We start from the raw sequence: 10,268 nt of genomic DNA on the forward strand, positions 1-10,268 counted from the left end.
ACAGCAAAAGAGATTTTGCAGATGTGATGAAGGTAAGGATTTTGAGATGGGGAGATTATTCTGAATAATCTAGGTGAGCCCATGTAACTACCAGGTCTTCATAAGAGGGAAGATCAGAGTTAGAGAGTCCTTACATCTAAGGATAGAAACAGCAGTCAGAGAGGAGAGAAGAGATGCTATGCTGTTGGCTTTGAATACAGAGGAAGGGGCTACAAACCAAGACATGTTGGCAACCTCTGGAAGCCAGAAAAGGCAAAGGAGTGGATTCTCCCTAAAGCCTCTAGAAAGGAATACAGCCTTGATTTTAGCCCAGTATGACCCATTTTGGACGTTTAACCTCTGGAACTATAAAAGAATACATTTCTGTGGGTTTAACCTACTAAATTTGTGGTAATTCGTTACAGCAGCAATAAGAAATAAATACCTGGTAAGGCTATGCCAGTCCCCACATTCTGTTTTCTTTCATCCTTATGCCTGTTATTAGTATCACCTTATGGTTTTATTTTAGTGATTTTAATTTATCATAGTACTATATACAGAGTTTTTAGTTCCATTAAAAGTCCCATACATTTTTAGTTTCATTAAATGACAAATGGACCAGTGGCTGAGAACGTGGAGAAATTGGAACCCATGTCCTTTGCTGGTGGGAAAGTAAAATGGCATAACTACTGTGGAAGGGTTTGGTGGGTCCACATCGGATTCAATATAGAATTACTGTATGATCCAGGAATTCCACTCCTGGTTATATACCCAAAAGAAGTAAAGCAGGTATTCAAACAACAACTTGTGCACACGTATTCACAGCAGCACTACACTCAATAGCCAAAAGGTGGAAACAACCCAAATGTCCATCAACAGATACATGAATAAACAAAATGTGGTATATCCATACAACAGAATATTACTCAGCCTTAAAAAGGAATGAAGTGCTGATACATTCTACAGGGTAGATATATTTTGAAAATATTATGCTAAGTGAAAGAAGCCAGTTGCAAAAGGCCACATATTGTATGATTTTATTTATAGGAAACATCCAGAGTCAGAAAATCCTTAGACAGGAGGCAGATTAGTGATTGCCAGTGGCCAGGAGGAGTGGGGAATGGCAAGTGACTGCTTAATAGTACAAGATTTCCTTTGGGGTTAATGAAAATGTTGTAGAACAAGACAGTAGTAATGTTTACATAACATTGTGAATGTCACTAATGATACATTTATGTTATGTGTATTTTACCACAAAAAAATTAAGACAAATAGAGCTAAATGTTTGTAAAGTCAACAAAACATCACACTCCTGCCCCTCTATCCCCCTCTCCCCCACTACCAATTTCTAATTAACACCCAGTTCTACAGTTCAAGGACTTCAATTTAAAAGTGATTTCTTTGCTCTCGGCTTCGGCTCGGAGCGGGGTAAAGGTGCAACTTTCTTCAGTCGTCCGAATCCGGGTTCATCCGACACCAGCCGCCTCCACCACACCGCCGAAGTTCGACCCCAACGAGATCAAAGTCGTATACCTGAGGTGCACCGGAGGTGAAGTCGGTGCCACTTCTGCGCTGGCCCCCAAGATCGGCCCCCTGGGTCTGTCTCTGAAAAAGGTTGGTAATGACATTGCCAAGGCAACGGGTGACTGGAAGGGCCTGAGGATTACAGTGAAACTGACCATTCAGAACAGACAGGCCCAGATTGAGGTGGTGCCTTCTGCCTCTGCCCTGATCATCAAAGCCCTCAAGGAACCACCAAGAGACAGAAAGAAACAGAAAAACATTAAACACAGTGGGAATATCACTTTTGATGAGATCATCAACATTGCTTGACAGATGCGGCACCGATCCTTAGCCAGAGAACTCTCTAGAACCATCAAAGAGATCCTGGGGACTGCCCAGTCTGTGGGCTGTAATGTTGATGGCCGCCACCCCCATGACATCATAGATGACATCAACAGTGGTGCTGTGGAATGCCCAGCCAGTTAAGCACAAAGGAAAGTGTTTCAATAAAAGATCATTTGACAACTGGTGAAAAATAAATAAATAGATAAATAAATACATAAAAGTTATTTTTTGATAACTAATGATTTATCTATTTGCCGCATATTTCCAAATGACATACTAAATTGCATGTCTCAAAGATAGCAATTAACGTTCCCAAGACCACATAGCTGGTAAGTTTTGAAGCCATGATTTTTAGCTCTAAATCTAAGGACTTTTAATAATAATACCAAGAAAAGCTAACCCTAATATAGCAGTTACTATGTATGGTAGGTGAATAGTTGCTTTCGGAGATATCCATGTCCTAGTCCCTAAAATCAGTGAATATATTATATTGGTTGGCTAAGAAGAATTAAGGTTGCAGATGGAATTAAGTTTTCTAAACAACTGACTTTAAAACAACGAGGTTATCATGGATTTTCTGGGTGGCCCAATATAATCACCCAGTGGAAGAGGGGAAAAAAGTGGAAGAGGGAATAAGAAGGAAGAAGAGAATCAGAGGGAGACATGACAACAGAAAAAAAGGTACAGAGAGATGCAGTGTTGTTGGCTTTGAAGATGGAGGAAGGGGGCCATGAGCCAAGAAATATGAGTACCCTCAAGAAGCTGGGAAAAAAAGGAAATGGATTTCTCCCTAGAGCCTCCAGAAACCAGCAGCCCTGCCTGCTGTTCAGTTTTAACACTGTGAGACTTGTGAGGAACATCTGACCTACAGACCTGTGAAATAGTAAATTTATGTTGTTTATGCCTCTAAGTTTCACATAATTTGCTACAGCAACAATAGAAAACTAATACACTGTATGTCAGGAATTGTTCTAAGTGCTTATACATATTAACTTATTTGATCTTTATAAAAACTCTATGAGGTATGTATGTTATTATCCCATTTTTCTGATGAGGAAACTGAGGCACAGAAAATATTTGAACAGACACTTTACAGAAGACAGTGTCAATAGGCATATGAAAAAATGCTCAATATTAACGGTCACCAGGGAAATGCTACTTAAAATAATGAGATACTCTACAAACGCATTAGAGATTTTGAAATTAAAAAGACAATATCAAATATTGGCAAGGCTGTTGAAGAAATGGTGCTCTCACATATTATTGGTGTGGGGGTCATATAAAAATCATTATGAAAACATTTTCACAATTTTTTGAAAAGGTAAACATATACTCATTGTAACACTCAGCATGCACCTGTAGTCCCAGCTACTAAGGAGGCCGAAGCAGAAGGATCACCTGAGCCCAGAAGTTCTGGGCTGTAGTGTGCTATGCTGATTGAGTATCCATATTAAGTTCAGCATTAATATGGTGACCTCTTGGGAGTGGACGGACCACTTACTAGGTTGCCTAAGGAGGGGTGAACCTGCCCAGGTCAGAAACGGAGCATGTCGAAATTCTTGTTCTGATCAGTACTGGGACTGTACCTATGAATAGCCAAGGCACTCCAGCCTGGGCAACATAGTGAGACTTCGTCTTTAAAAAAGAAAAAAGAAAAACATCCGGCATTCTTACTCCTACGTATTTTTCAAAGAGAAATAAAAACATGTTCACACAAAGACCTGTATACAAAAGTTCTGAGCAACTTTATTCACAATAGTTCAAACTGGAAATAACCCCAAAGTCCATCAACATGTGAACATACAAACAAATTTTGGTATATTCATTAAATTAAATGATTCTTAACAATGAAAAAGGAATATTGAAATAGGAAAAAAAAAAGTGGATGAATCTCAAAAACATGGGTTCAGTGAAGCTGGGCATGGTGGCTCACACCTGTAATCCCAGCACTTTGGGAGGCCAAGGCAGGAGAATCATTTGAGCCCAGGAGTTCAAGACCAGCCTTGACAACATAGAAAGATCCTGTCTCTAGAAGAATACAAAAATTATCCAGGCATGGTAGCATGTAGCTGTCATCCCAGTTACTTCAGAGGCTAAGGCTGAGGATTGCTTGAGCCCAGGAGATTGAGGCTGCAGTGAGCCGAGATTGTGCCACTGCTGCACTCTAGCCTAGGTGACAGAGTAAGACTTTGTCTAAAAAATAAAAAATTTAAAAATTTATAAAAAAGCTAAGTGAAAGAAGTCGGACACAAAAGATATGCTGTTTAATTCCATTTATATAAAACTCTAGAAGAGACTAACCTAATCAATAGCAATAGCAGATAAACGTTTGCCTGGTTTGAGGGAAATTAACTGGAAAGGGGTACAAAGAAACATTTAGTGTGACAGAAATGTTAAACAGGTATAAAAATTTGTCGAAAGTACAGAAATAAACTCTAAAAATGAGTACTTCCTACTACACATAAGTTATCTCTCAATAAAATTTATTTTCAAAAAATGTACCAAGTCACATAGCTAAAGTTATAGGTCTGGGATTTGAAACCAGGCAGTCCAACTCTAGTGTCTGTGCTGTCACCGGTAGATAGCTATCTATCCATGCTATCTGGGCACTGTAACAACCCCAATAATTGTCCCTAATTATAAGGGTCAAAATTCTTTGACACTCCTCCCATCAAGATATTCAGGTCTAGTTCTCCTTCCTGTGAATCTTGCTGGTCTGTGACCACTTTGACCACTAGAGTGAAGTGGAAATGGAACTATTCCATTTCTAGGCCTCGCCTTTAAGAGACTAGCAGCTGGACACTGGTCTCTCAAAGCCCTGGGACGCCTTATAAGAACGCCCACTACCTTGCTTGAGCGCCCACATGGAGAGAGGCTCTGAAACTTCATAGAGTAGGAGGAGGGCCAGCTGAGCCCAGCTTCCTGGCACCCTCCAAAAGACAACAAATATGTGAGTGAAAATGTCTTAGACCCTAGAGACCAGACCACTCACTGAATGGGTATTACTGAATTACCCCAGGCAACACCACGGGGGGCAGTAGAATTAGCCAGCTGAGCCCTGACTCAAATCCTGACCCACAGAATCATGAGATATAACAAGAAGGTAGTTGTTTTAAAACATTTCATTCTCAAGATACTTTGTTAGGCAGCAGTAGTTAACTAGAAAACTGAGCAAAGGGCATTCCCATTTCTGTTGCCACTGAGATATTTCAATTCTTCACGGTAAACTTTCTTTCTAGTATTCCAGATGTGATACCATGATTGTCCCACTTAGGGGCTCAATAAAGGATGAACAGCTGAAAGAATTATGGAGCTCATTCTCACTAGTTACATCAAGGCTGTAAATAAACAGAAATGCCAATTCAGAACCACCAGCATCCTCTGCTCAGGCTAGTGTATCTGGGCTACTGATATTTATTCACCACATTAAAGGTAAGGTATAGGCAACTCTCAGCACACTTAGTCCAAAAATTAAACAGCCTCAAGTTTTTGTGTAGCAGTCAGATATTTATATAATTCTTCTTATATGAAAGGCAACCTTTTCTGATATACCAAATCACCTACTGGATATCGGTAAGAAATTGGATGCATCAGAAAGAAGATATTTTCTGAAACGTTGGGCAATGTCTGACTTTAGCATCTGCGTTAATATACTTGGGTAAATATAAAGTACTGATGCTTCACTTTATGGGGCTGGAACTCTGCTTAGTCACAAAATGCCAGCTGTCCCTGAGGCTCCAATTGCTTACTACTCAAGAATGGAGTCAATGTACAAAATAGAACTTGCACAAACTGGCAGAGAAGCCCTTGATAGTACTGTAGATTCAAGAATTGTTGAGACTATACTAGTGCCTTTCAGATAAAAATGCTTCCATTTGCTGTAATTTACAAAGTGTATTCTCATAGAATCAAAGTTTTTAAAACTGTATTTGTTTATTGGTTGTTTCTGACAACCCACTTATCTATAGTCTGATAAAACAGTGTCAAATGCTAATACTTAAATGATCTGCTAATACTATTAGTAATGCCAGATTATGTCACTCCCTGCATAAAACCCACTAATGGCCACTTATTGCAAGCTATTTACCATGGCCTCAAAATTCTGGCATAATCTCCTGACTGTCGACCTCCTTCGTCTGATATTGTCTTCCCCTTCACTATTCTCCAGCCACAGAAGGCTTTATTAGGCACTTATTTTGTGCCAGGCCCTGCGCCAAGTTCTTTAGATGCATTATCTGATTTAATATTCATAACAGCCCTGGGAAAGAGATAACATCATTGCCATTTCGTAGATAAATAGAGACCCAGAAATCATGTAACTTGGCCAAGGTGACATAAATACTGAGATTTGGAGCCAGTTATTTAACCTCTATATACTGATTCAACTTCCAAATGTGTAACTTCCCTGAATTCAGACTATATATCCAACTGTCCCTCTGATATCTCCACTTGAATGTGTAACAGACATATCAAACATAACCCGCTAAGTAAATCCAAATTAGAAGTTTTGGTTCCCCCTTTCATCCTCATCTTTCCAATCTAGGTCATTGGCACCACCCACTTGCCAAAGACAAAAGCTTCCGTATCATCTTTCATTGCTCTCCTGCCCACATTTAATTTCTCAGCAGCTCTTGTCGTGTTTATCTTGAAAATATAAACCAGTATCTGCCCACTGCTCTCCATCTCTGTTGTTGCTACCCTAATCTGGGCCATCTTCATCTCCCACGTGAGTTTTTGCAAGTCTCCTAATCAGCCTCCCTACTTCTCCCCCTTCATCACATGTGGCCTAGTGGTCTTTAGAAAGAGTTGTCACTCACTCCTTAAAACCTTCCAGTGATTTCTTCCCACAACATGGAGAATGACAGCCAAACTCCTGACCACAGCCTTCGCAATGATACTTGATCTGGCATCCCTGCCAGTTTTCAGCCTCTCATTATTATTGCTGCTGTTGTATGGGAAGGGGAACCCAGAGGTAGAATCATGTCAGTCATATTCCTTAGTTCATGGAGCATTAGCATCTTTGATTCACATAAGATCCTTGTCTTCTATGTTGGTTGGTTACCTTGTTTATTTCCTTTTACCCAAATCCCCCACCTGCATTTCCTCACCTACTGTAAGCAGCCTACCATTTTGTTTGTAGGTGTTATTATAAATTGTATATTGATGTTTTCTATATTTTTAATTTATATACATGATATTGTGTAATAAATCACATTTTGCTTCTTACTGTTTACACATGGTATCATGAAGATCCATCTATGTAGCATTTTTCATCTAGTCCATGTCTCCTCACTGCCTCGTAGTACTGTCTGGTGCATCCACTGCCTTTTGACAATTCCTTCTTTGGGATGGACACCAGGTTATATTGGCTCCCACTCACAAACAGCAAACATCCCATTATTGTAGTCGTGTGAGAATTATTTTGCAACATAGATCAGTGGGAATGCTGGGTAATCTTGTGTATTTAATCTGAAAATGTACTGTCAAATGGCTCTCCAGAAGGCCGACAGCCTATGTTCTTACCAGTAGTGCATAAGGGAGCCAATATCTGCACCACTCAATACAAATATCCAGGCAATTTGATCCAAGTGAACATTAGGCATTTTCCAACTTTCTGAGTTTTGTCACTTAAAGAGGTGGGATGTTTTTGATAAGTAATGAATTTGAGCACCTTTTATGTGCCATAACTTAGGTTTCCTCTTCTGTAAATTGTCTGTTCATGGCTTTTGCCTATTTTTTCAACTAGTGTTACTTTTTCTTGCTGATTTTACAATAACTTCTTGTAAATGCTAGGGATCGGTCTCTTATTGATGTTAGACAGTGAAAATATTTTCTGCCAAACTATCATCTGTCAACTTTTTCCATGTTATTCTGTATTGAATAGCAACCATTTGATAAAATTGGATTCACCTACTTATTTTTATTTTATTTGTTCTTATGGTTTGTGCTCCTGAATTTTTTTATGAAGTCCTTTTTCACTACCAAAATGCAAATGATGAGGGTTTTGTATTTTTCCCTTTCTATAGTTGACCTCTTTTTTTCCCTTTTCGTATTGCTTGGGAAACTGCCAATATTATTTTAACAGTAGCAGTGATAGTGAGCATCTTTTTTTTTTTTTATTCCCAATCTTAAAGGGACTGCACATTGAGTTTTTCCATAAGTATAGTTTTTCTTGTGGGTTTCCAGTATGCAACTCTACTATGTTACAGTCCCTTCAGTTCCTTCTATATTGGCAGGCTTATCCTAAATAGGTATTGACTTATTTATGTTTATCAAATGCTTTTTCTGCAACTGAGATCATTTATTTTTACATTAGGCAAGTGATGTGGTGAATTATGTGGCTAGATTTTTTTTGTTAAATTGTTCTTTCATTCCAGGGATATAAAGGATAGCTAATCTCTTATTTAGGATTTTTTCTCTATGACCATAAGTAAAATATACCTATTATTTTCTTTTGTGTATTTTTTTTGTGTTCTTTCTATCTACTTATATGTCAAAATTACAATTGCTTCACAGAATGATCTGGGCAATTCATTTCCTGTGTTCTATAAATACTTCTATAAGATAGAAATTGATTGTTCCTTGAAATATTGGTAATACTAATGTGTAAAACCATCTGTGCCTGGGATTTCATGTGATGGCTGGTCTTTCAGATACCATTTCAGTTAGTAATTATTGGTATTTCCTGGCTTATTTAAGTTCTCCATTTCTTCTTATGCCAATTTTGACACCTTCAATTTTCTAGGCATTGTCTATTACATATAAGTTTTCAAATATTATAATTCTCTTTTATTATTTTTAAAAATCTTTGTTGAGGCTGATGTTATATCTGCTTTTTAATTTTGTGTTTTATTTTCATTATCTCTCGTATCTTTTATTAAGTAAACATTTTATTGAAATATAATATACACACAGAAAAATATGTATCATAGGTATATAGCTCTATGAATTTTTATGTATCTCTGTGACATACATATCTACAAATAAAAATTATGGATCAAGCCTACATATGTGCACAAAAATGCATATATAAAAATGATCACAGCAACATAATTTGCAATTGAGAAAAGTGAAAATAATCTCAACATTTATCAATAATCAATAACAGGATGGATAAAGAAATGTTAGCATATTTATATTACAGAATATTATACAGCAATAAAAATAATAAATTACTACCACACACAAATATATGGATAAAACACACAAACACAATGTTAAGCCAAAGAAACCAAACTCAAAGGAGAATGTGCTATATGATTTCATTCATATAACCTTTAACAGAGGCAAAACTAACTTATGGTTACAGAGTTAGAGTAATAGTTAAATTGTGAGGAGGGGGACAGGGGCTGGGAAGGGCATGAGGAGAAGTTCTGTGGTTCTATGGTTTGATCTGGGTAGTGGTTACAAAGATGTATTTACTTTGTAAAAATTCAGTGAACTATGTGTACACTTACGATTTGTGCCCTTTTCTATGTGTATAATATGCTGCAATCAAACATTTATAAAAAAGACCGTGATTGTCACAACGAAATAACTAAAAGCCCTAGGAGTATCCCACACATGGTAAGAACATTTCAAACAAAGTGATTTCAAGAGGTTGAAAATAAATGCATTAGCAAAGAGATACAGGACAAATACTAAACAACAAACAAAGAAAGGAGTGGTCATATTAAAATCAGGCAAAGTGGAAAGTAAGGTTAAAAGTACTCAAAGGACACAAGTGAGCATAATATGATGATAAAAAAGCACATTGTGAAGAAGTTGTAACAGTCATGAACTTGCTTAAACCAAACAGCACAGGAGCTAAATATACACAAAGCAAACCCGTTAGGAAGCCATTTTAAATTCAACTGAAGTGTGAGAAGTCTGTATATTTCTTTCAGAATCAAAGAATACGGTACTGAAATAAAAATAAGGGGAAAAAGAGATTAAATAATGTATCAAAAAATACAAAGTAATAAAATATTTAGAATAACTTGGCCGGGCGCGGTGGCTCAAGCCTGTAATCCCAGCACTTTGGGAGGCCGAGACGGGCGGATCACGAGGTCAGGAGATCGAGACCATCCTGGCTAACACAGTGAAACCCCGTCTCTACTAAAAAACAAAAAACTAGCCGGGCGACGTGGCGGGCGCCTGTAGTCCCAGCTACTCGGGAGGCTGAGGCAGGAGAATGGCGTAAACCCAGGAGTCGGAGCTTATAGTGAGCTGAGATCCGGCCACTGCACTCCAGTCCGGGCGACAGAGCAAGACTCCGTCTGAAAAAAAAAAAAGAATAACTTTAGTACTTTTACTACTTTCCAACTTTGCCTAATGTTAATATTACCACTTCCTTTTCCCTTTTTGTTTGTTTTGGTGTTTGCCTTGTGTAAAATATACAATTTTCATATGATCATAAAATATGCATCAAAATCAATCATATATATATACACACACACACA

The 10,268-nt window shown here is 37.9% G+C and overlaps 1 pseudogene across 1 annotated transcript; it reads left to right on the forward strand.

Annotated features, from left to right (window-relative positions):
• The first annotated feature begins 1,411 nt into the window (after nucleotides 1-1,411).
• Nucleotides 1,412-1,968, forward strand: LOC105506173 (annotated as a pseudogene). The gene has a single exon (XR_001000884.1). The product of XR_001000884.1 is annotated as a 60S ribosomal protein L12 pseudogene (transcript).
• The last annotated feature ends 8,300 nt before the right edge of the window (nucleotides 1,969-10,268 follow it).

Source organism: Colobus angolensis, unplaced genomic scaffold (genome assembly GCF_000951035.1).
Source record: "Colobus angolensis palliatus isolate OR3802 unplaced genomic scaffold, Cang.pa_1.0 Scaffold132, whole genome shotgun sequence".
Taxonomy (NCBI): Eukaryota; Metazoa; Chordata; class Mammalia; order Primates; family Cercopithecidae; genus Colobus; species Colobus angolensis.